Raw genomic sequence first — 27,483 nt, forward strand, 5'->3', positions numbered from 1 at the left:
CCTCTGGTTGTAAGAGAACTACTAACCTGCTAGTGTAAAGCCTTACAACTCTAAAACCCGCACAAAGCTAGGGACAGGCTGACAAATTTGCATTTACTACACAAAATTGAATCACTCAGTGGGTGGGTGACACTCCACAGATTACTAGATGTCACTGGTGAGTGTCACACAGCGTGCTACGCAAGAAATGCCTGGCTTGGACAAGAAGTTGGTCTGTAAGGACAGCAAGGCAGACGTAGATTCCCTCCAGGAACATTATTCGACAATGGGATTACAAACCAGCAGGACTGCACAGTCCTTCCAGTCTCCCAAAACAAGTGCCGGTGAGACTCAGAGATGAGTAATGAACCAAAGTATTATTAACAAAAACATTAATTCATAGCAGACATGGGTGTATTTTTCGTTACGCTGGTTTAATTTGACATAGTCTCAGGAATTTTGTTGTTACGGAAAATATGCATAATACCCGAGATTACAATATTAATCTTCCATTCAGGGAAAAATCCTCTTGCTGGAGCATGCAAAAACCACTATCGACATGCAGCAAAAACACAAGTAACCCAAATGTGAGCAGCATTTCTTTAGCGCATACACTGAAAAAATTACTCAATTTTGAGTGTGAAATGTATTTTTAAAATGTACTTTATTTTTGTTTTGTTGGGATAGTCAAGACCTCTACAAGATGTTGAATGTCCACCCCTTTCATGGGTGCACCATCTTCATAGATAAATGAATCCTTGATAGTGATTGTTGGTCATGGTCGCACATTAACAACGCATGTGCTCCATATCCTAGACCTATTCCACAGTTAGGCTTCATGGTTAGGGCAGGTGTTAGATCCGTGAACGTAGGAGAAGCCAGGTGTGATTCCCCAGTTACTCCCTTGGCCTGTGTTGTTGCTCAGTCAGACTTGGGGTGACAAGGGGTAGTGTATGAGTTTAATACTGTGTTGAATAACACCATCTTGACAGGAAAGCGTAGATTGCCAAGACTTCCTACTGCTTGAAGAAGAGACAGGGACCAAGGTCTACCAGTCATCCTGATAGGCGATGGGAAATTAGCCAGGTAGCCAAGACCATTTGTCCTGAGTCTGGAGCACCAAACTCCTGCTGTCCTGCCAAGACCTGAGTATCTTGTGAGGAGGAGAATGCTGCCTACAAAGACCAGTGGGTTCTGTGAGGAGGAGAGAGTGACCGAGTGGGGATCCTGTCAAGTGGATCCTAGTAAGCTAAGTGTGAGATGTTCAGACCCATCTGGGCTGCTGTAGAAACAAGGGCCATCCACCCAAATCAGCCAAGCTGGTGACCCCAATGTGCAGGCAGGGTCCACCATGAAATTTGGGCCATCACTTGTGTGGGTGCACAGTCAGTTGACCCCCCATGTGCCAGGAGGAGGGGGGCACTGTCAAAGCTGGGCCATCACCCATATTTGTGTTGGAGTCAAACTGCCTGTGAACTGGAAACAGGGTGGACACTCTGAAGGAAGAGCCATCATATGCATGCGGGCCAAAGTGGGTGACTCCATGGCAATCACCCTGACTTGCTGGGCCAAGCAAACTGCTGGGAACAACTTGCAGATCGCTGGAGGAGCCTAACATGGACTTCTGACATCAATGATATCATCCATAGACTGAGGAGGCTGCAGTGACATTGGGGAAAGTTTGCAAGAGGTCAGTGACCCTCAGAATGTGTGGATCCATGTCTGCAAAGGAGTGCCACAATACTCTGGAGTTGCTGGCTGCTGTCAGGTCAAGTAAGCGAGTGTGAGGCCATCGGGAGACTTGCACAAACTTAGCAGCCGAGAACTGCTGAGATAACTCTTAATGCCAAAGAGTGACTTTGTTTGCAGGTGGCTAGCAAGCATGAGCTGCTGTGCATTTCATATTGAATGGGGAATAACAGACCCCATTAGATTAGACAGAGCGATTTGGGTATTCTGCCCAGAATTATACTGGCTCACCATCCTTAAGAGGCTGTGGTGGTTGTTTTAGTGTGCTCTTGTTACACTTTGTGTGCAGCAATAAAATACTCCTTTTTCCATAAAAGCTAATTTTTGACTTGACAGTCACCTTATTATTGTTACTGATTGTACCTTGGGTTGTGAGCCTGTGTATGTGTGTCACCTACCTCTCCCTGAAGTGCCTTGGGCTGCTTGACTCATCCTACCACTGAGAGACACGTGCTGGATGGGGTGGTACTTGGCCCAGTGGATTCATAGTAGGCCATGCCCCGGGACATCAGGAGTAAAAGGCCCCAACTCCCACGGTTAGGATGAGTTACTCCCACTTGCCCCTTTGTTCTCTGAAAGGAATTTCTTCAGGGATTAAATGAGGAAGTGCCATAGAGAGTGAGGCTACTGTACAAACAGTATCAACTTTTTCTTTCTGTTCTGAAGGCTCCTCAACCTGATTTGTCCACCCCTTGGTCATTTTGGATTTTTGGAGGGGCTTGTGGATGGCTTCATATTCATGTTTTATTTCTTATTTTGCCTGCATGTGCCTCTTCGTGGAAAGAGTTACTCCAGGAGTTGAGGCCTATGTTGTAAGACATTTTCCTTTCATCATTTTCTCTGTATGCTTGCCCACCATTTTGTTTGTGTGTGTGTGTGTGTGTGTGTTTGTATTTGTGTTTATGTGAGATGGTTGATTTCTTCAACTTTTAAAGTGTTTTGCAAGGACAATTGATACCTTATGCTGTTTGTGTATGGGACATTTTTAAAGTTCATTTGGAATTTTTCTCACTTTATTCCATTTTGTTGTGCTGTTGCATTTATTGTTGCTGTTTTACTGATGTTTGTTGTATGAAGCCCACAAATCAGCCCAGTCACATTTTGGATTTATATTTGTACAATCATTGCTCTGCAATTGTTCAGGATTTTGTTCATAGAGAGGAGGAAGGGGCTCCAGCTACGGTAGGGTGACCATTCTATCTTTGTGTTCGATATCTCTATGTGGTAACAGACAATTTTGAGGATGTGATTGTGTGTGTGTGTGTGTACTTATGTGTGAGGTGGCTTTGTTTTGTCTCCATGCCTCCTTCCCTACTAATTCAGGGCATATGGTGAGTGACACCAATTTGTTGAGTGTGGGTATTTCTGATTACTCATTCCATTTTCTGTCATTTTTATTTTTTCCTAATATATTTCTCCTGATATATAAATTTGTGCTTGTGTCTGAATGTTGTAGTCTGTAGTACACAGTTAGTTTCTGATTTATTTATTCGATTTCTGCTTGTCTCCAATGTGCCCTGGAGGGATACCAAGTATTATTTTTGATCAATTTTTTCAATTTTTGCTTGTCTTTCTTATGGGCCTGATGAGCCCTGGAGGGACACCAAATATTTTATGCTATTTTTTAAAATGTGCGGCTGCCTCCCATAGGGGCCTCAGGGGCACTGGATGGACAACAATTATTTATTTATTGATGAATTTTAATTTTAAAATAATAATAATAATATTGATATGATGTTGATAGGGATTCTTTATTAAATGGTTTGCACTGACAGGATTTGCCAAATCTCACTTTCTCCCTTCCTTTTTTTTATTGTCTGCAGGTGCACAGTAGGATACTTCGTGATTGAGACAGAGAGAAGTAGGTGACTTAGCTGACACAGGAGTCCAGTGATACTACTCTGATTATTACTTCTACTGCTCGTGCTGACCACTATAAGGAATAAAGAAGATGGCCCTGATAGAGCGCATACAGCACTCTAGTTGTAGGGGTGCTTCATATTCATAGTTTAAACGCACCTACATATGTTTGAGTGTCACAATGTTTTAAATGCATTTTTTCTACAAGTCAGTCAAGAAATGTAATGTGTCTTTTACACAGACCTTGCATATACGGGAAGACACCATTATTTGGTATCCACAGGTGTAGAGAGACATAATATTCATATTCATATAATCGCGTGTTAACGTTGCCTGCAGTCTAAGCCTCGAGCTGCAGGTTGTTTATGGTTTCGCTTCCTTAGCTACTGTAGAATTAATTAAATGTATCTTTGTGCAAGAACAGTATGTTTTTATCTCATTGTAGGTAGAAGGAATGTATCCTCATTATTTTAGTTTAAGGAGATAACTGGAATGACTTTTCCTGGCCTATTTACACTCCAAGGTCAAAAGAAGTGAAGAAGATTTAAATGAAGAAGTCATGGAAAACTACCGGTGTATTGAAGAAGTGAAATGATTTGTCACGTGATACATTGAGGAGGGGGCTGAATTTATCCTTTTTGTATTATGCCCAGGGACAGAGACGGCAGACTTCTAGATTTTCAGAGAAGGAGGGGCATCTTAAGAAAGAGCTCCATAGCCTTAAGCTATTTGGCCCATTTGCGGGAGTATTTCTAAGGAAGTCTACACGTGCTGACACCTTTGGGAACTGAGATAGGGTCGCCAACTCGAAGCATCATTCATGAGAGTAGTGTAGGGAAAGATATTTCATGCTTTCAATCCTAATGAAAAGGGATTTGGACTCTGCCTCCATCTTGGGTTGTGTATTAATCTTGTAGTTTATTGTTTTGTGTCTCTTTTTCGAATCAATTATATGCGCAGATTTGGCTCTGTAATTATTTTCCTGTACCTATATTCATTGGTTGTGCGGTGTGTATATATTCAGTTATTTTTGGCCTTATAATAAAAAAACATAAATGGAATTCGGAGTCTGTACAGTATAACTACATTGTAAGTATAATTTTGATGTGTTTCTTCCCCTTGACAACTTTCCGTAGGCAATTAAAAGATCATCATAGCTGAACTTGGGCAGTAAGGCAAAGCCCAAATTTGGAGTTACCAGCCCCAAGGAGCTTCCTGCTAAGAAAGTGGACAGTTCAGACTAAAAGAAGTCTCCTACCAGTGCACCCACAGGCTTCAAGCCCTCATCCTTTATTCTGCATTGTGGCACTCCTTCTGCACCCTCCACTTGGCAGGAAGAAGTTGGGAGGAGGACCTCCCCTGGATCAAAATCCACATCACTACCTCCACCAAAATCAAAGCAGATGTTATTGTATGTTAAATTATACTATGTTTTGCTCCGTTATGTTATATGTGAATTTGTAGAGAGCAGTTATTCACTTATGAGAGGATCCAGGTGCAGAAGTCTCTGCGGGATGCAGTGACTGCAGTCATGGCTGATAGCAGTGAATCAGAAATTGAATTGTTCCAGCAGCAAATGGAATCGTCACCAGAATCTCAACAGAAGCCACTGTCTGCTGCACCTGATCTTCAGTGGAAGATGCGGTTGTCACTGCTCTTCCACTATACACATCAGTTTTATGATCTACAAGGAAAGGAAAGAGCACTACCCCATTTTCACCAGATCTTCTTCCGATGATCTTGACAAAGACTGCAGCCCGACTGTGTCCCACCATGAGAACAATGATCCCAACCACCAAGTGCCAGAGGAGCGCAGCCATCTGAGGAGGAGCTGGAAAGAATGAATAGAAGAACTAGGACTCTGCAGGAAACATAAATAGAATGGCAGAAGAGAGAGAGCAAGCCTAATAAGAAAGGAAAGCAAGGGAACCACAAAAACAAGAATGCTGCACAATGCAGAGAGGTACAAAAGGGGGTGGTGATGGACGGAGCATCTGAACCAATCAAACACTCACACCCAGTCCAAAGATCTGGGTTTGATCCATCACCGTTCTTTAGCCCACTCTGCCACCCCAGTTCAGACATGGCTATATGCAAATCAGTCTAACCCTGTGCCTCATGGGAACAGTCCAGCCCGAACTGCCAAGCCATGCCTTCCCTGGACCGGAAACAAGCTTCTGAGGATCGGTTTCTGGCATTCCAGCCGTCTTCAGCCCGGCTTGCTTGAATCCAGTGGCAAAGTGAGCAAGGGACTCATGTCTGAGCATACCCTGCCACACTTATGGCGGCCAAAGTGGTACAAAAGGGGGTGGTGATGGACGGAGCATCTGAACCAATCAAACACTCACACCCAGTCCAAAGATCTGGGTTTGATCCATCACCGTTCTTTAGCCCACTCTGCCACCCCAGTTCAGACATGGCTATATGCAAATCAGTCTGACCCTGTGCCTCATGGGAACAGTCCAGCCCGAACTGCCAAGCCATGCCTTCCCTGGACCGGAAACAAGCTTCCGAGGACCGGTTTCTGGCATTCCAGCCGTCTTCAGCCCGGCTTGCTTTAATCCAGTGGCAAAGTGAGCAAGGGACTCACGTCTGAGCATACCCTGCCACACTTATGGCGGCCAAAGCGGTACAAAAGGGGGTGGTGATGGACGGAGCATCAGAACAAATCAAACACTCACACCCAGTCCAAAGATCTGGGTTTGATCCATCACCGTTCTTTAGCCCACTCTGCCACCCCAGTTCAGACATGGCTATATGCAAATCAGTCTGACCCTGTGCCTCATGGGAACAGTCCAGCCCGAACTGCCAAGCCATGCCTCCCTGGACCGGAAACAAGCTTCCGAGGACCGGTTTCTGGCATTCCAGACGTCTTCAGCCCGGCTTGCTTGAATCCAGTGGCAAAGTGAGCAAGGGACTCACGTCTGAGCATACCCTTCAACACTTATGGCGGCCAAAGCGGTACAAAAGGGGGTGGTGATGGACGGAGCATCTGAACCAATCAAACACTCACACCCAGTCCAAAGATCTGGGTTTGATCCATCACCGTTCTTTAGCCCACTATGCCACCCCAGTTCAGACATGGATATATGCAAATCAGTCTGACCCTGTGCCTCATGGGAACAGTCCAGCCCGAACTGCCAAGCCATGCCTTCCCTGGACCGGAAACAAGCTTCCGAGGACCAGTTTCTGGCATTACAGCCGTCTTCAGCCCGGCTTGCTTGAATCCAGTGGCAAAGTGAGCAAGGGACTCACGTCTGAGCATACCCTGCCACACTTGTGGCAGCCAAAGCGGTACAAAAGGGGGTGGTGATGGATGGAGCATCTGAATCATTCAAACACTCACACCCAGTCCAAAGATCTGGGTTTGATCCATCACCGTTCTTTAGCCCACTCTGCCACCCCAGTTCAGACATGGCTATATGCAAATCAGTCGGACCCTGTGCCTCATGGGAACAGTCCAGCCCGAACTGCCAAGCCATGCCTTCCCTGGACTGGAAACAAGCTTCCGAGGACCGGTTTCTGGCATTCCAGCCGTCTTCAGCCCGGCTTGCTTGAATCCAGTGGCAAAGTGAGCAAGGGAGTCACGTCTGAGCATACCCTGCCACACTAATGGCGGCCAAAGCGGTACAAAAGGGGGTGGCGATGGACTTTGCCACTGGATTCAAGCAAGCCGGGCTGAATACTGCTGGAATGCCAGAAACCGGTCCTTGGAAGATTGTCCCTCGTCGACCCTGTAGGGCAAAAAGAGGCCAATATTGCTATTAATAAAATTGTGCAAGGGAAGGCACCGGGCCAGGATGGTATCACTGGCGACCTATTCCGAGCGAATATTGAGTATTGAGCTAAGTTTTTTTCCATGTTGACTAATGCCCTCCTCCAGGGGGCTCCGGTTCCAACCTCCTGGAAAGGGGCCGAGGTGATTCCGATTCATAAAAAGGGACCCAGAGAAGACCCTGCCAACTATCGTCCAATCAGCCTCATCGATGCTGGTCAGAAGGTGGTTCTATTGGAGAGGATCCTCTCATGGGCAGAGGAGAATAATATCATTTCCCAATTCCAGGCAGGTTTTAGGGCGTGCACAAGCACTATTGACCAGGCATTTAGGCTGCTGTTACTGTATTGGAAGATAGTAACTATTGGCAAGGGTGGTCTCTACCTGGCCTTTATTGATTTAAAAACGGAGTTCGACCTGGTCCCTCGCGAACGCCTGTGGACAGTTCTGCGGGAGATGGGATTCCCCTCCCCCATTTTGAATCTGTTGGCTCGTATGCATGACGGTAACTACGCTTGTATACGGTGGGGCACCCAGGATCAGAAAACGGACAAAATCCCGGTAAACAGAGGTGTTCGCTAGGGATGCGTCCTGGCACCCACTCTCTTTTCATAGTTTGTTAACGGGGTTGTCTCTTTTTATCTGTCATTGATGCTGATGCCCCGACTCTGGCTGGTGTTAAAGTGCCCGCCATGCTCTTTGCGGATGATACGCTATTGGTATCTAAAACACCTACGGGGCTTCAGAAGCTTTTAGATCGGTTTTCCACATTCTGTAAATTAAGGGGCTTGTTTATCAACACAACCAAAACCAAGCTCCTTTATTTTAACCCTAGTAAGAAAGCAAATTGTACGATTACTCTTGATGATGTGCCCCTTGAGCGTGTCAAAGTATTTGATTACCTTGGGATAAGGATATCCGATCAACTAAAGTGGCAGCCACACATTGAGAAAATGGCTCTGAATCACAAATGAGTCTTGGGAGTCCTTGGGAGGGAACACAGAGCCTCAACCTCCAGACCCATAGCACCGGCACTGGAGATCTACTCTGCAAAAGCCATGGGTAGTGCTTTGTATGGAGCAGAGCTCTGGGGTTTCAACAATGTTGAACCCCTCGTTATGGCTGAAAGCACGTTTTTTAGAGAGCTCGTTTCACTACCCAGGGGCACCCCTAGCAAACCCCTCCAATATGATTTTGGACGTCCTTCGATCAAAGACCTCATTACCCTGCGCCCACTTCTCTATTGGGCTCGTTTGTGGCGTACACCTGAACTATCTAGCTATGCAAACGCCCTTAGAGAAGTCATGAACATGTAGGGGTCTCATAAAATCATTTGGCTCACTAGGGTTAAGAAGCTTTTACTTGCTATTGGTTTTAACACGGCATGGGAGACGGGTGTCTCGGTGTCTAAATTGGAGATTAAGAGAGCTTATTGGCTATGGGTTGATGCCCAAGATTCTAGAGCTACTAACTTGGGCAGGTTGACAGACGAGTTCCGTTCACACAAGACTGTACATCGTCTTGAACCCTATCTGGGTTTCATTAGGAAACCCAGAGATAGGGCTTTATACATCCAGTTCAGACTGGGAACTCTTCCGGTACGTGAACGTACCTGTAAGTGGAAACCTCCCCACCAAACATCTGCCAACTGCCCGTTTTGCACCGACACACTTAGGTCAAAATGGCTAAAACCTGTTTGCCGTCAGCTCAAGACCAACAACCATGCCTCTGCTCTGAGAATCTTGCAGACGGATCCCAACACTACCCTAGCCTGTGGAGTAGCCACATTTCTTAGTTGGGCATGGCTGATTAGAACGAAAGACCTTAGATAACTCTATATGGTGACTGTTTTTTTATTACGTCCAAAGCTGTAATTGGTTTAATGACTTTTTAATTGTTGTATTCTGGTCTAAGTATTTATTCAAATGTTTTTTTAAATGTACTGTATTTTAACCGCCATGTGCTTTTTAAGATATTTCATATCGAAATAGCTTTGTACTACATATAGCCATGTCTGAACTGGGGTGGCAGAGTGGGCTAAAGAACGGTGATGGATCAAACCCAGATCTTTGGACTGGGTGTGAGTGTTTGATTGGTTCTGATGCTCCGTCCATCACCACCCCCTTTTGTACCGCTTTTGGCCGCCGTAGGTGCGGCAGGGTATGGTCAGACGTGAGTCCCTTGCTCACTTTGCCACTGGATTCAAGCAAGCCGGGCTGAAGACGGCTGGAATGCCAGAAACCGGTCCTCGGAAGCTTGTTTCCGGTCCAGGGAAGGCATGGCTTGGCAGTTCGGGCTGGACTGTTCCCATGAGGCACAGGGTCAGACTGATTTGCATATAGCCATGTCTGAACTGGGGTGGCAGAGTGGGCTAAAGAACGTGATGGATCAAACCCAGATCTTTTGACTGGGTGTGAGTGTTTGATTGGTTCTGATGCTCCATCCATCACCACTCCCTTTTGTACCGCACAATGCAGAGAGGCCATATGCAAACTTTACAACAATCCTCAGTGAATTATTCTCAGGAAAAGGTTTCTGTATGTACTTGACCATTTGTATTTGTATGTGTGTGTGTATGTAAGTGATTATGCCAGCCTAGCACGATGCTGTGATTAATGCTGAATTTATACATGGACTCTGATGATTTTTCAGCCGTCTTTATGGCAAAGAAAACGGTGCATCACGCTATTGCATATTGATACATAACAGTAGCAAATAACAAACGACTAAATCCATCAACAGCTAGTCAAATGAATATGCAATTTTGAAACATAGTCAAAGTAGGTTATAGGGTTTGCAAGTAACAACATAGGCTTAGCGATTTATGCCAAAAATCTGTATGTCTACAAGTCTTATAAAAAACAGAAGTATAACATTTGTAGATAATGGTTCGCAAATGTTGTAAATCATAAGGAAAATCAATACTTTTTTTTATTTCAACAGTTTTTATTAGCAAATTTTTTCATATATACGAAAAGCAATACTTTTAAGGTGGCTGAACTACTTTATAATTGTAATAATGAAAGTGAAGGAAAAAACCTACAGAATGTGCTTTCCAGATCAATTAGAAGAAACAGGTCGTGGAATAACCCGAAATCCATTACATGATTGAGTAAGGATGTTTGCCAAGATCCACCTCCATTTGTCAGCACCCCCTTCAAGTGAATTCCTTTCAATGTCAAAATGAAAATTCTTTATTAAACTTTGAAGGTCAGAAAGAAGAAAAGAAAGCCTAGACCACCTAACTTAGGTCCTGAGTTTGTAAAACGATATTTCTTTCATGCTGAATGTGCATTTCTCGGCTCTTATGAAAAAAGAAAATTAGAATTTTAGATTCAACAAGGCCTCCTCCGCCAAAGAGCTAGCACTCTAAAATATAAATAATAAAAATAAGTGCAAAAATGAAATACGATTAGTTCAAGGACAACATCTTATAATGTTTAATAAAAATCCTTGATTTATATTTTGAAAAGAGCATTTTGGCTATGGATTGGGTGGGTGAAACTGCGCAAGATATTAACGTACAAAATTCATATTGAAAGAATTCTATCAAAGGGAAAAGCGATCTATCAAAGGGAATTAAATTCTTGAAGTGTCAGTGTGCTTTCTTTTCTCCTTATAAAATCGTGAATTGGAAAAGGTCTAGAACGTTAAAAACATCCATTCCAATCGATATTGCTTCTGGTTCTGCCTATGCACAGGGTAGAATCGTGTACCCTGGCTGGACAACACCGAGACTATGACAGCAGCTAAACAATAGCAAAACTAAACATTCTTTCACTTTCCCTTCCCCACAAACACACATATCACATAACTTTTCCAAGCTTCCTATTGAATTCTGTCCCTCATACGTGTCGGTGATGAACTTGCAGAATTCATTTACGTTTTTGCGTTTTATTTACGTTTAACGTTTTAGAAGATTAGCTCATTCAAGCATTACAAACCTCAAGCATATAGTAATTTATCCAGAACTCCTTGCTGCAACCAGAGGTGAAAAAGTACAGGTTAACTTCCTTTTGCAAGGGCTTTACCTCCATATTTAGATAAATGTAGGTAACATGGGACTAATGCATTGTTTAAAAAAAAAAAAAAATTTATTGAGCAGAAAAAATACATACAAGAAGGTACTAACAATAGAAGTAAATATAACAATACAATTCATACTATACAATCCGTTTCATTAATGAGAAGATGTGATCACCACAAGTATTATACATTAGAAAAAAAAAACATTTTATGTATACTTAAGTCCAAGTACTAAAGTGCCATGAACCCAACAAATATGTCTACCCCTGGAGATCCTTTTCCATTTGATCAAGATGCTTCCATACTGACTAATTCATTGTTACATAATTTCATCCATGAAAATAGCAGGACCATTTGATGGTAATAACAAATGGAGTGTTTTGTCACCTGATGTAGATGTACTGTTTCATATGATGAGGTACAATTGCATCAAACCTGTGTTTTTTGCAAACAAGTTCAAATCTAAAAAGAGCAGAATGGGAGGGTATCAGGGGGGCCATATTTACTATTATGTACTATTATGTGCTGTGTTGTTTGAAAGGGTGAAAGCAGAAATCCTCTGTATGTATAGGGATATGGAGCATTTATGGTCTCTCCTTGTGCTGTTGCACTGTGTGCTGCCTAGCACCAATGCAGACACCCCTGCACAACAGTCTAAGGGTGCCTACGATATTGGCAGGACTGTTTTTGTACAGGAAGGCATGCCAAAGGGACATTTTCCTCTTTCTTTGTGTGATGCAGAATGCAATACACATAGAAAGTGAAAATAAAAATTCTCTTAGTTACACCATCATCTGGGAGACATATCGATTTGATCCAATACCAGGTTCACAAACTTTTGTAAATCTGAATTGCATCAAATGCATAGGGGGATGCACGGGAACTCCCATTATCCACCCATGGTACACCTCCAATCTCAAAATGTAGCATAACGTAGTGCAAGAAGCTACATGAATTGACCCGTGCATGACTTTATAAATCTTAATTAAGAGTTTGCGTTGCCTTGTATTACACAAGGACAAAGTAAAAGCCTAATAAATCTGGGCACAGGTTGTTTATAGCCCTTTGCACCAGGATCTAAGTGGCCCCCCACAACGTATTACCAGTCCTGCATACACATATGTACATCTTCACACCAGGTTTTATAACATGTCCTGAATAAGACTTATTTAATAAATCTTCTGTTTTTCTTTCTTGCACTGCTGTGGTGTTTATATTATTGAATCTATTATCATAGGAGTTCTCGATCAATATCACCAGGAGCTGTGTCAGCTCCGTGCACTGTTCAAGTGCCTATTTTTATTTGTATGCGTGTTGAAATCAGTGTCTAAAGCCCATTCATATAACTCATAATTTTGCTGTTTTAAACATTTACTTTGTCATGTCCCTGATGCAGGATAAATAAAGAAATTGAGTTGGTAAGTTATACTACAGCTATTTTCTATAAATCATTCTTTCTCTATAACTTGTTCCTCTACTTCTGGAGAAGCTTATCTCCACCCATTCAGTCTCTGTGCTATCACCTGTCAGACTGTGCCTTTTACCTCTTGCTTCTTGCCTTTTCCAATCTGCACAAATAAAGTGGTGACCATTTGGCATCCTCATGGTCTTAGGAGAATATTCACAAGGAGCTATCGCCGAATTAACGGCACTTTATCGCAGCCAAAGTCGTGATAAATGTACCTTCCCATTCACAAGCTGGTGCTAACAGCCCACAGCACCAGTTTTCCCACGATAGCAGGCGCAAAAATCATCGCCACAGAGGACCCCCGCAACTATGCAGATGCAGAGTAGGCGTTCCCGTGCCAATAGCTGCGAAAACATCACACCTCAACAGGCTGTGCTCGAGTAGGTCATAGATTTGGAACTGAACATCGAGTATGCGAAGGCAGATTACACATCATTGCATGCAAGGAGAGGCCTAAGAGGATGTCGTCTTGCATCTTGGCGGAGGGAAAAGGATCATTGTTACGGAGGTGTTCGTACACTACCAACAACTGCCCTGGTGTCACTAGCGATGTGCATCGCAAGCCAAAGATACATGGCTGTGGGCCACTGCTGACTGCTGCCTATGGCCTACACTGCGGTCCTGTAGGTCACAGAGTCATAATTTAGCAATGGCAGAGTTCTTATCAGTGTACCGGAATCATTGCAGACTGCATCCCCACTGTTCCCCGACATTCATGGGCACTCTCTGGTCGAACAGTGGTGGCGTCTAAGCCTATGGACTAGGGTCAGTTTTCATCCCCATGTAGCTGATACAGAATTGGTGTTGGCAATGGGCTGTTGCATTCCACTCCTACATTTGCTGCTTCTCGATAAAATCGAACCTTTCGGCATCTTGCCTTGGAGGACACCTTCCACTGTCCCCGACACACTCCGAAACATACATCACGAACAATGATGGTTACCCGCTCAGGTCACATGGCCCATCTGACTGCACTGCAAGTCACTGTCCTGTGGCTGGGTGCCTGTGCCGGCCGCAGTGCATCCGGGCACTAACTCTGTGCTGGTCAAGTCTGGGACCCATTCTCCGGAGACATAGACTGGCCCCTGAGGCGTAGCCTTGGGGTCATCAATGCCATAACTCTGTGGCTTGCGCTGTACGCAGCCTCTGGGCCCAAATGCATACCAACAGGGTTCACACACCAAAGCGAGTCCAGACTGGCCCGGGCGACGCATCACCGCAGGATTCACACGCCACCACCGCAAGGACCACCTCCAAACGCCATCTGCTCTGAATAATAGGGAGCAAGTTAAAATTGCGTCTTATTAAATACGTCGTAATAACCTTTTAATATAATTTATTTAGGCCGACTAGTTCTGAATGCGAAAATTCGTAAAATATAATTGACTCTAAAATAATAAGGAGCGAGTGAAAACTGTATTCCGTTTCGGTCCCTGTAACTGTAGACGCTGATATTATAAACATACTTAGCAATGGCTACCAATCTCGGCCTCTAGACTGAATCAGTCTAGATATATCGCTGAGTCCGCTTTCTATGCACACGCTGATCAGTGGCACACGGCGTCAAAACCAACCGCCGAGAAACGCGAGCTTAAACGAATAGTCATTGGAAACACTGACCGGGAACACACCATGGCCAGGAACTACTAATTTCAGGTAAGAATAGCTACAAAGGCATATAACAAGGAAGTTACCTAAGGGTACTCTGATTGTGCAGGTTGCACAATTAGAAAGGCAGCGCGTAAGGCTCTAATCGTTCGAGTTTGCTCGAACGGTGTGTTGGGACGTAAAACGCGATATTTTGGGACTAATATGTCTCCTTGTACTTTCTTTCCTTCCTGCTCCGGGGACTGTTTTATGCTGACTTCTTCACAACTAGTCGGGAATATTTGGGATATATCATAATCCCTTCGGAATCTTGGCCTAATTGATGAACATGGAGTGGCAACTCTAATGAATTCCTTTATGTGATATAAAGATAATACTATTTTCTGGTAAGGCCATGGCTTTTATAAACGCTTTTCTTTTAATGATTATTTCACTATGTGAAATAGCAAATATGTTGTTCCAATGTATATTAAACAAGCGATTTATTGGTAAATTAAGCTTGAATACTGAGACGGTTCTTAATACTCAGAGTGCTTTTAAGAAGTAAATGAATATTATATATATATTTATGGCTTATGGTGAATTAAGCGAACGAAAAAAAATATGGGCATTGTCATTCTTTACAGAATTGGACAAATATATTAGTGAAACCCGAACTTTCCTCATATATTCGTGAATGTACCCTCCTACACATTTGCATCGAAAGACTACACAAACCCGAGGGACATTTCAGCAAAGGAAATCTTTTCCATCTCGTCCAGCCCCTTCTAATTCAAATAAGGTGAGATTAATGAAGAAATGGTGCATATGCACCGCGCACTAGGTGATGGGTAAGGTGAAGTGACTTTCTATATAGGTTGACACTCACAAATCAACGGAACTAGAGAATTTTATAAAAACTCCAAGCATGGCCTGTTTTTACATTTCCTTTTTCCTTTCTGCCAACATAAACAGTCGGTCTCTGGGAGACACTGTTCACTAGGGTGTTATGTCTAGGACAATGATTTTCATATCGCGTAAACACAATTTATCCTTCACAAGGGATTTTGCATGCGAATATGTAGTGATGTGTACCAAAATGACCTGTACAATGTCTGATGGACATGTATGAATATCTGTATTGCAGCCTTGAGAAAGCCCAGAGGGCGAAACGCGCGTCGGCTGTAACTTGGAATATCACGAATTTGTGGAAATTAAAGACTTCAAGACAGAGGCTTTGATTGGACTATTTCTGGTGTTAATGAGAATTTCTATGGACTATGTGGATATAGGGTGCTGTAAATATATAAAAAAAGTGATGTGTGTGTAAAGATATCTGTGCGCCCCTCCACATAACTATACAGATATTGGTGTAGCTTGGGTAGTATATTGTCTTATATGTGTCCTGGATTCGGCTGAATCCTAGGACAAACTGACACTTTGGTGGGTAGGTGTCATATACCTTCAAGCACCCAGGCCTTGGTTGCCATATATATGATTTAACTATTTCAGTATAATTGGCATTACTCTTGAAGATAGTGCGGTTTAATATAGCACACCCATAACCAATGTTTACATAAACCCCGGCAGGGTGTCCACAAGGTGAAAGCCAGGCATCCCGCCGCGAGGGGCCGTAGTGGAGATTAAGCAAGCTATTGCCCAGAGTCGCAGAGTGTGACCCCGTGAGTTGAGTAGGCACCAGAGCGAGAATTGTCGAGTCCATGGAATTTTGAGCCCGAGACCCGCCGAGGCGGGGAATCGAACCCTGGTCCACGGTCGATCTCAGCTTCCGGGTCTGCCGCCTCTAACCACTGAGCCACGCTTCTCCACTAGAGTAGAGTAGAGTTACCCTGAAACCACACTGGCCATTATCCAAGAGTAATGTCTGCTGACTTTGAATAAAAAAGGAAACTCTCCTCTAATATTCCAAAAAAGTCTCCATTGTCTGAAACACTGTGCACTATGACACTTTACTGAGGAGAATTGGATAGTGTGCTACTTTCTCCTGATCTGGAATGGAATAAACACATTATTATGGTTTACATCCCAGTCCCAAATGCCCTCAGTTCGAGACTGCTGTTGGAGGTCCACTGGGCTGAACATCTCTTTTGTTGGTTTCCTGTTTCTAGCCTGCTTATTCTTTTTATTTTATTTCAATTTATTTTATTTTACTGGGGTTAAGTTCGCCTGAAGTACTCTTTTTGGGAGTTCAAATTAGGGCTGTAGCCCTCAATGTTTCCTGCCTGTTCCCGCTGTTTTTCCTTCCACCCCCAATGCTGTTCCGAATCATGCCTTCACGCCTCCCTGACAGCAACTCCTACCTTGCAGTACTACTTATGGAGGCTGCTGTGTGGTCGCATGAAAAGGGCTCACAGCTGGTATGCCAAAGGCAAGCCTGTCTGTGCCAATCTGCATCTGTATCATGCCCGGCACCAGGCCCCCGGCCCCTGCCTCCTGCTGATACAACACCAAGGAACTCCTGGTCCTGAACCAGGAAAACCATAGCCACATCTGCTACACCTCCCCACTACGATTGACCAAAGGACCGTTAACCTGCTGACACTGCCATTTCTCCTGCAACACAACCTACGAATAATCCTGTGCCACTCCTGCCTAATAGACCATGAACAACCAGGAACCACTCCAATGTTCCCTGCTCAATGCCTCATCCCTCTGCAAGCACACCACGGAAATATGGGACACCATTACCACCCTTTCCACTGGCGTTGCCTTAATCACCAAAACGTGGCTCAACCCCTCCCTTGAGCCCCGACATTACCATCGCCACTCCCGATGGCTATAAGATGATATACCGAGACTGCACCATCAAACAATGGAATGCATCACCATCATCTTCAAGGAAATCATCATATGCACCATCACCAATGATGACCCACGCCTCTCATGGAACACATCAACTTCCAACTGAAGACAGATGCGAAGACCACAACAAGAAGCATCCTTACCTACAGACCCCCTGGACCCAACAAACTTTCTGTAACACCATCTCCAACCTCATCGCCCCCCTGGCCATAGACTCCCAACACTATGTTCTACTCTGTGACCTCAACCTCCACATCGATGACCCCACCAACACTAACTCCATCACCCTCCTGGAGACCCTGAGCAAATTTGGCCGCACCCAACTGGTCACCGAACCCACACACAAGGCCAGACACACACACTCAACCCCATTTTCACCTCCAGCAACAGGATTAAATTCAGCCATACCACAGAAGTCACCATGACTGGCCACTCCATCTCACACTTCACCGTCTCCGATGTCCAACACAGCATCACTAAATGTCATATCTCTTCCCACCACAGTTGGAGCAAGGTCGCCGAAACTCAGTGGACTCAGGTACTTACTAGGTGTCGGCAGAATTTGTGTAATCGCGTTACGCAAATTTCTGCAAAATTGTAAAAAATCTCCACGAGCGCGCAGAAACTCCGTGAAGGTGCGGAGTTGCTTGTCCTGCCCGTTCGCAATGTGTTTTTGCATGCTCATGGGAAAATATATTGCTAAGTTGCCCATTCGGCCGATTTTGGGAGTGGTCATCTTGTTTTTCAATTGTCCTGCCCGCTCGCTATGGTTATTACCTGTTTGGAGTCACGTATTGCATGCTCCCGCCCATTCACGATAAGTACTTCCTGTTCGGGAACACGTATTATGTGTTTGCAATGCCTTTTGCGTTTCCGGGGGGAAATATCTCCATAGCCATCCCACATGGCTGCAAGATCTCCCGAAGAGACCGCACCAACGGAGTGGGAGGGGGAATCGCTGTGGAAAAGTAAATTTTGCCATGTTATATGTGCCTACGTGTTCCCCATGTTATGTCATATGTGCATGATCGATATGCATGTATCCCCTCTCTGATCGATTAAAGACGCAATAACAGTTGTGTCCATCTCTAGTATGCCAGTTTCCAGTCTTCGTGAAAACAACGAATATTAGGCCTATGTAAAGCTACGTTGCCACATTTTACAGTGTGCACGTTAATTCATTGAATTGTCCCCGTTTCTAGGCCTCAAAAGGGCCCGGACTCAGATTCAGCTCCTGTCTCCTGAACCCTCTCCGAGGAGCGATACAGCCCCCACCTGTATCCCTGACCCTTCACTTACTTCATGCCTCGCAGTGCCCGGCTCGGCCTGGCTCTGCCTCCCAGTCTGCCAAGAGTATGTTATGATTCTAGTTATCAGTCCAGCTCTCCTTCTCTGCATTGCTAAGCTACTGAATTGCATCAATAGTTTCCGTCATGGTCTAGCCTTTATGTCTCCATGTAAGAGAAATACTGTATTAATATTCATAGAATATTCCTCGCACACACACTACATGTAGAATAATGCATGCCCCAGTCTTAGTGTCTGTTAGCCTTTACCCTGATAACTTTTGGACTCTATCAACATGTTCTCTAAACACCAGATACTAGATAGGCTTTAGGTACATGTCGCTCTGACACTCCAGACTTTCGTCTCCTCTTCTAGTGCAGAAGTCATAGCCCCCAGTTCCTCCTGGTAATACGTCATTGCCAGTTTGCGCGCACCACTAGGTTAGAGGTCCCAGCTGCTCAGGTAGCCCCCTCCATGTTTCCGCCCCGTTTATGACATATTCTGTTACGTCTGCATCACATGTCTATGTATACGCCCTGTACACGCCTTCTTGTTACACCCACTTTATGCCTTATCTTTCGCGACTGCTACAAACTCCGCCTACTGCTACGCCCACTGTATTGAATGCAATGTATTTTGTTTAACTATATATACTAATGTTCTGTTATTAAAAGTTATGCGCATCATTCCCAGATCCTGCCCCCGGCAGCTGCCGGGCCCTGCCATCCTATTCCCGTACAGGCTGTCCTGTTCCTGTCCTTTTATGCTTAATTAAAGCTTGTCAACTCCAGCTACCTCGAATCTTGACTCTTATTTATTGAGCTACCTGTTTATTGATTATAGTCAAAAATAGAACCAGTAATTAATTATTTATTTACCACATAATGGCGCCCGAATAGGGACTTGCCCTTTCCCCACGCGCCGGAAAAGCCACGCAGGCCCCCTGATCCTCTGCAGCCGTGACGGAACCATACCGGCCACGTGCAGATATTTCTGCTTCAAGTATCCCTCAGGCCCACGGAGGAGACGGAGGTTGCGGTCCAGCGTCCAGACGAGGCGGTGGAGGAACGCGGCGAGTCCCGACCAGAGCCCAAGCCGAGAGTCCAAGGTCCGAGGTATCCGGAGGCCCACCTGTAACTGAAGTCCGAAGTTCGTCCGTCCGTCGTCGTAGCAGTCCAGTCCAGTCCGAGGCCTTCCGTTCTTGCTGCCCGGTGAGTACCGTTGCTGGGGTAGTATCTAGACAGGGTCAATTAATTTGTCTCTGGTCCGTGGGTTTGGGTACACAGATCCAACACGAAGTGTCCACCTAGGTGGATGCGGGTCCTGACGTGTCTCTTTATGAGACCGGTAAGTTTCGTACTGTTTTAGCAGTGCATCTAGTCATTCTAGTAAGTTTCTGTTCCAGTCAGTTCTGTTCTCGAGAAATTCATGTGTTCTGTTTTCAGTATTCCAGGTAATATTCTGTCCGAACTGTTAATTTAAATGTTATTTCATGTGTTTTCAATGTCGTGGTATGAGTGATTTGTTTTCTTAGTTATTACTGTGTCTATCGTGTATTGTATTGGGTCCAGACTCCAGCCTAAGTTATGCCTCTGTTCTCAAAGTTACGTCAGTTTAAAACTAGAAAAGGTCTGCTCGAGGAAGCAGTTCCTGTCCCGCCTAGGGACAGTCCAGGTCATTTTATGTATCATAAACATGGCATAAGTGCCATATTATATCTAGACTTATGGGTCGAGTATACTAAAGATCTAGAAGAGAAATATAGATGGCCTGTATCAGGTACATGGGATGCCGAGTGCATCATGCGAGTAGAAGAAGCATTATGGAAAAGGAAAGCCAGACAGTCCCAGAAAGATGCCATCGAGTTATGGCGCAAAGAATCTCATAAAAGAATCGAAAAAGAAATCAGAAAGTCAGAATTAAGTAGAGAATCCTCAGAAAGAGCCCAAGAAAGGGAATTGATCGAAGTAGGTGAACGAGTTAAAGCCGAACAGTCAGACAGACAGAGAAATGCCCTTATTAAGGGTATGTATCCTCTCCTTACCGAGGGTTTGCCGAAAGCAACCCCGGAAGCACCATGTAATTTTCCGCCGCCATTAGTTCCGATTAAGCTACGTCACAAACCGATCGCCGCTGATATTTTTCTCTCGTCCTATTTGGACGACACGGTCCCAGAATATGCAAATCCTGCTCCGCCCGCCCCTGTAAATAATGAAATTCCTGTTCCTCCAGCCACCGGGGCACCTGTTACAGCACCTGTTACGGTCCCCCCGGTCCAGCCTACAGTACAAGTACCCGCTACATCGGTCACTCTGCCAGCACGAAGAGTATCAGTCGACGATTTCAGTTTAGGGGCCGTGGGGGGAGGTCCTCCTGGTACCCCGCCGCCACACAAACGTGTAACGTTAGTCGAGTTACATGAACGTGCGTTACAGCGTACGCCCAAACATCAGTCCGTTGCAGATATCAAGCGAGCTCTTACCGAATGCCGTTATGATCCAGTCCCAGGCGATGATAATATGGTCATATATTCATTGCGTGTAAGACGGGTGACCGAGTATTTGGACACCCTACCGAATATGAAAGAAGATCTAGACAGAATATATCGTTTCATCCGTACAGGAGAAGATCCAGAAAGTATTGGCGAAATCATGTCTCTAAGGAAAGCTGAGACTCAGCACATGCTTTTAAAGATTCTAATCAATTGTTTAATAAGGGAACAAGATTATCCGACTAAAGATCCGACCGAAATGAAAGTCCTGACAAGGTGGAGTGATAATATAGCCGAGGGAAGACACAGGACACTAAGTTGTATAGAGAGTATGTACAAGAAAATTCGTAAGGAAATAATAAGGTTACACGAGAAACGCAAAGCAGCACAAGTAAGCGAGAAAGAAAACGACTCTTCTACTGAAGAGGTAGACGACGAGAATCCCACCAGAATAGCGTATGTAGGTAGAACTAGACTTCCCGACCGACATTCACGTCTAGAACACAAGAAAGTTTTCTCTCTTCCAGCACCAGAACAAGGTTCTCTTGAACAAGTATTTCAAGTTACCGATCACATTCTGAAATCACGAATCGGTTATAGTGAACTTAGTACCATGCATGAACAAGAACTAGCCCGATCAGCAGTCCGATGGACTACTGATTCTACCACTTTTCCAGACGAAATAGTGGCACAAATGTTTCTGAAACTGCCCCCAGCCGAGCAGCGACTGGTGAGTATGTATATGATCCAGCACCTCATTACACTGTATGAGGGACAACATTCTGATCCAGGTCCGTTACATGATGTTCTGAACGAATTACTCCAATATAGATGGAGAGGTTTAGGTACAGATTTAATTAGTGTCATTCTAGAACAGCGCCACAAATATAGAACGTTTCTGAATCCGCATTTTGTTCATGTCTCACCCCCAGAAAGTAAACCATTTTATATAGATAGACAGCATCCGTTACGAGAAGTACACCCAGTTAGGACAGAGAGTGGTGAAATGCAACGAGTATTTGTTTACACCCCCATCACAAAAATGGAACTCTTAGAGATGAAGAAATTAATTCCCTGTCACGACAAGGATCCAGCAGGGTTCCATCGAGAATTAAAAGACATGCTCCGTATGGGAGAATACACGTATCCAGATATAATTAAAATGTTAAAGGTCCTGTTGCCCGCAGGGGTATATGAAAAACTCAAGGAAAAAGAATGGGAGGTGGGAGAGAAAAAGATTGATTGGACAGCTCTAGAAGCTGAAGATAAAATACGAGTACCAGGTACCGGTCTTGGGGACAAATGTAAAGAATTGCCTGAGTTATTGATACAAGTTTTGCCAAGATTACTAGCCACGAAAAAGGAAGATTGGGATGCAATCTCAGCATGTAAATAGAAACAGGATGAAGACACTAGTGATTTTTATTCTAGATTTGAAAAATGTTTTATTATTAACAGTGGTTTGAAGACAGGTAGCGAGTCATACCCTCATCTTTTTGTTACTAAACTAGTCGAGAATTCAAGTCCACAAGTTAAAAATCGAGTTTTGAAAGTCGAAAGTACCTGGCAAGCTAGTACCCCGTCACAAATGCTTCAGATGCTCCAGTATCACCAGAATAGAATCAGGGAAGAGCAAGAACATGAAAAGAGACGTATGAAAGACACGAAAATGAAAGTATAAGTTGCACAATCTGTTCCACAAGACAGTCAGAAGAGGGGTCCGAATCAAGCCAGTCATCCTGCAGCTCCCGTTAAAGGGACATGCAATTATTGTAAACAGCCAGGTCATTTTATAAACGAGTGTGCAGTTCTGAAACACAACATAGCTACGGGTAAGACTAAAGAAAGACCACGTCCGCCTAGACAAGAACAAGTTTCACAGACTTCTCAGTCACCGCAGAATGCACAACAGACAGCTCCAGCACCGCAGCCTATCGCTGCAACACAGCATGTTACACAGCAGATGTACCAGTATGCCCAGACCGAGTATCCAGAGTATCAACAGTATTCATGAAACAGCCTAGAGAGGGAGGTAGGCTTGCCTCTCATCGAGATACCTGTAGATCAAGAGGGTCCCTATGTACACAGTCAAGTATTAGGGAAAGACAGAAAGTTTTTGATTGATACAGGGGCAAGTAGGACTACTATCAGTCATGACGAGGTTCCAGGGGCTCCGCTCTCAGGCTCTAGAAATGTTTCCCTTGGATTTTCAGGAAAGCCTATTGTGAACGAGATTTCAAAACCAGTTTCTCTAGAAGTTGGTCCATTGTCCCGAATTACTGATTTGTTACTTACGAAATCATGTCCAGAAAATGTATTAGGCATTAAAACATTGAAAGAATTAGGTGCAGTTATTTGCTGTTCCCCAGAAGGAATCCGATTGTTCTTAAGGGACTTTAAAGGTCACTATGTATTACGTGATTTTGATCCAAGATTATCCAATGTACCGCAGCATTTATGGGCGCAAGGTCCAACTGATGTAGGTTTTATGCGAATCACACCCCATCGTGTGACTCTCAAGCAAGGTGTAGTCTTGCCACGAATCAGACAGTACAGATTGCCACCTGAGGCTGTAGCAGCCTTATCCAAAATTATTGACGAGCTTATTGCTCAAGGAGTGGTTGTAGAAACTGACTCCAATGTTTGTAATTCTCCTATCATTCCAGTCATGAAACGTACTGATCCAAATGCACCTCCAGTATATCGATTAGTGATTGACCTTCGAGAACTTAACAAATGTATCATACCCCAGTATCCAGTAGTCCCAGATATTTCATCCCTCTTGACAGCCATTGATTCCGAAGCTACGTTTTTTACTGTCATAGACCTCAAGAATGCATTTTTCAGTGTTCCGATTCATCCAGACAGCCAGTACCTTTTCGGTTTTTGTTTAAATGGAAGGAGCTATAAATTCACACGAGCTCCTCAAGGTTTCACAGAAAGTCCTAGTATTTACAGTCAAGCACTTAAGAGACAACTAGACAATATTCACATGCCAGCTGACACTGCCCTGCTCCAGTATGTCGATGATCTACTGATCACAGCCCGTTCTGAACGTGACTGCGAGCGTGCGTCACTTACAGTTCTGTATTTCCTAGCCGAGATGGGGCACAAGGTGTCCCCTTCGAAGCTTCAGTTCTGTGTCCAGCAAGTGATCTACTTAGGCCACTTACTGTCCAAGTGGGGTAGGCAGTTGACACCAGACCGTATCCAGTTAATAGCGAGTCTTCCACAGCCCAAGACACAGAAGGAGGTACGTGCTTTTATTGGCCTCACTTCTTACTGCAGACAATGGATTCCTCAGTATGCATTTCTAGCTAAGCCACTGATACAGTTAACGACACAGGAGGCAGCCGTATCGACTGTCCTCCCTTGGACATCTGAACATACACTTGTTTTTAATGAATTAAAGAAAGCCTTATGCCAAGCTCCTGTTCTAGCTACACCGAACTACAGTAAGCCTTTTACACTTTTTGTCACAGAACGTGATGGTACTGCATTATCTGTTCTCACACAAGATCAAGCAGGACAGTACAAGCCTTGTGCTTATTTTTCGAGCACATTAGATCCAGTAGCCCAGGCTTTGCCTGCGTGCCTCAAGTCAGTTGCAGCCACAGCTCTAGCTATCAGACAAAGTGATTCCATAGTGTTAGGACATTCCCTGACAGTACAAGTTCCACACTCCGTGGAAGTTCTTTTAAACCGAACACAGACTCAGCACTTGACAATTGCACGTTTAACAGGTTATGAACTGACACTGTTCCAGCCACACATAGAAATCAGACGCTGCAACGTTCTAAATCCTGCTACACTGTTACCGTCAGTTACTTCCAATTCTGCCACACATGACTGTGTGGAAATTGTTAACACTATGACAAAGCCAAGACAAGACCTGACAGACCTTCCATTACCTAATCCTGACCTGACACTTTATGTGGATGGTTCATGTATGAGAACTAGTACAGGAGAACTAGTAGCCGCGTATGCAGTGACTACTGAAACCGAAGTTATAGAAACACACCGTATTGACACCCTGTCTGCTCAAGCAGCAGAGCTAGTCGCTCTGACCCAAGCCTGCATACGTGCCAGAAACCTGAAAGTAAACATATACACAGATTCACGTTACGCATTCGGAGTCGTACACGACTTCGGAGTGCTCTGGCAGGAGAGAGGTTTCATGACTTCTCATGGAACCAAGATTCAGCATGGTCTCCTCATTCAAGCTCTGTTAGATGCAATACATTTACCGACAGCTATTGCTATCATGAAGTGCAAGGCACATACGAAAGTTACTGACATCATTTCCCAGGGTAACGATCTAGCAGATCGAACAGCCAAGCTTACAGCTCAGACTCCAGACATTCCAGTTAACAAGACACAGACATCCACTCCAGAACAGACTACTTGTATGACAGTTAAGGACCCTACACAAGATGTCATAGACATACAGTTACATGCTACTCCCGAAGAAATCAAGAAATGGTCCGAACAAGGAGGGGTCCAGATAGATCAGGGATGGGTGACGAAGGGAAAAGCCACATGGTTTCTCCCCGACTCTATGGTTCAAGTCATTATTAATACCGCACATAGTCCAGCACATCTAGGAGAAAAAGCTATGTTAGACAGTATACAGAACCTTTGGTTCAACAAGCATTTACGAACTGCAGCCAAGCAGAAAGTCCGTACCTGTATGATATGTTGTCAGTTCAATCCAGGTAAAAGTGTCCCGGTGGAACAAGGTGGATTCCAACCCCCTGACCACCCTTTTGAAGTCCTCCAGATGGATTATATTCAGATGGAGCGATGTCGAGGTTTCAAGTATGTCCTCGTAGTTGTATGCGCTTTGTCCAGGTGGACAGAAGCATATCCAGTCCCAGATTACACAACCGCGACCACTGCCAAGCAGCTGGTTCGTGAATTCTTTCCCCGTTATGGACTCCCTAGGGTCGTGTATTCTGATAACGGCCAGCCATTCTCATCTGAGTTAATGAAGCATGTTTCCCTTCTGTTAGGGTACCAGTGGAAGTTCCATTGTGTACGCCATCCTGAAGCAGCCGGTCTCGTAGAGAGACATAATCAAACTCTGAAAGTCCGTATTGCTAAGACATGTAAAGAGAAAGGTGTAGACTGGCTAGTTGCCCTGCCAGTTGCTTTAGTCTTCATGAGGATGGTTGCACATTCCAGATCAGGTCTGTCCCCTTATGAGGTCGTATTCGGCCACCCCCCAAACATGTGGGGTACACCTAGACCCCGCAGTATTACAGATGTTTCCAGTAATATGTTGACAGATTACCTAGCTTCCTTGATGTCTGCCCTACACTCTTGTCGTTCACAGGTTGCCGCCGCATTTCCAGACAATACCGAAGTGAAACCGCATGAGGTCATTCCAGGCGACCTCGTATTGGTCAGGAACTTTGATCGTTCAAGTCCGCTGGAGCCTCGTTGGAAGGAGCCGCGACTTGTTCTTCTGACCACCCGCACGGCCGTGAAGTTGGAAGGCCGCAAGGGGTGGGTCCATCTGTCCCACATCAAGAAGTTCCATGGAGTCCGAGAAAAAACATTTGCAACGAACATTTCTAAAGACTGCCTGAAACCAGACTCTAAACCAGACATTGATCTGAATCCTGAACTGAAAGTTCCTCTGTTAGAGAAAACTCCGCAACAGGAGTATAAGTTAAAGCTCCGGTCTAGTAAAATAAGTCAGCCAGTTTAATTGTCTAAGTCCCTCTCGGGTGAAACGGTTAGACAGGTTTCTGACATGTATGAGATAGACCCCCATAGTGAGAGAGTTAGTCAAAACTCTATACGATGTATCGTTTTTCTAAGTTTCTTATTGTTTCTAAGTTTAATGGTTACCTGCACAAGTTATGCCTTACATTTATGTTTTCCAAGTTCACATGTAAATAAGTTTTCTAATGCTACAGTAGAGCACACATTTAGTGATCTGCCGCCTCACGAGCTATCCTATCGTCTTGCTATGCGTAATAATACATTCATCCGAATGTTACACTATTCACACCAGACCAGCAATGCCACTAATTGTTGGGTGTGTGGTCGACTCCCCCCTTTCCAGACACCGAAGGGAGTTCTGCCACTCTTTCCTTATCCATTTTCACATAATGGTTCGTGTGGAGCATGGTCCACGTTAACGTCATCCTCCAATGATATGTCCCTTCTGAATAGAACATGTTTTCCAGACAAGCAAGGTCTCCCCCATAGAACAGGGTTAGATCTAGAAAATGAAGTTTATGATTTAGGTAATTATTCTTCGAATTTTATGGTCCTGAATGTCCAGTCTGATACTACTCCAGACTTGCCTGCTATTTCAGTACTACCAGTCAAAGGCGAATTATGTGTCAGAAAGAATGGTTCCGCACATGTAGGACATAGTGATTGTACTACTACTGTCGAGTATAGTGACAGTGGGAAATCTATTTT

The sequence above is a fragment of the Lissotriton helveticus genome, chromosome 8 (assembly GCF_964261635.1).
Source record: "Lissotriton helveticus chromosome 8, aLisHel1.1, whole genome shotgun sequence".
In the NCBI taxonomy this organism is placed as follows: Eukaryota; Metazoa; Chordata; class Amphibia; order Caudata; family Salamandridae; genus Lissotriton; species Lissotriton helveticus.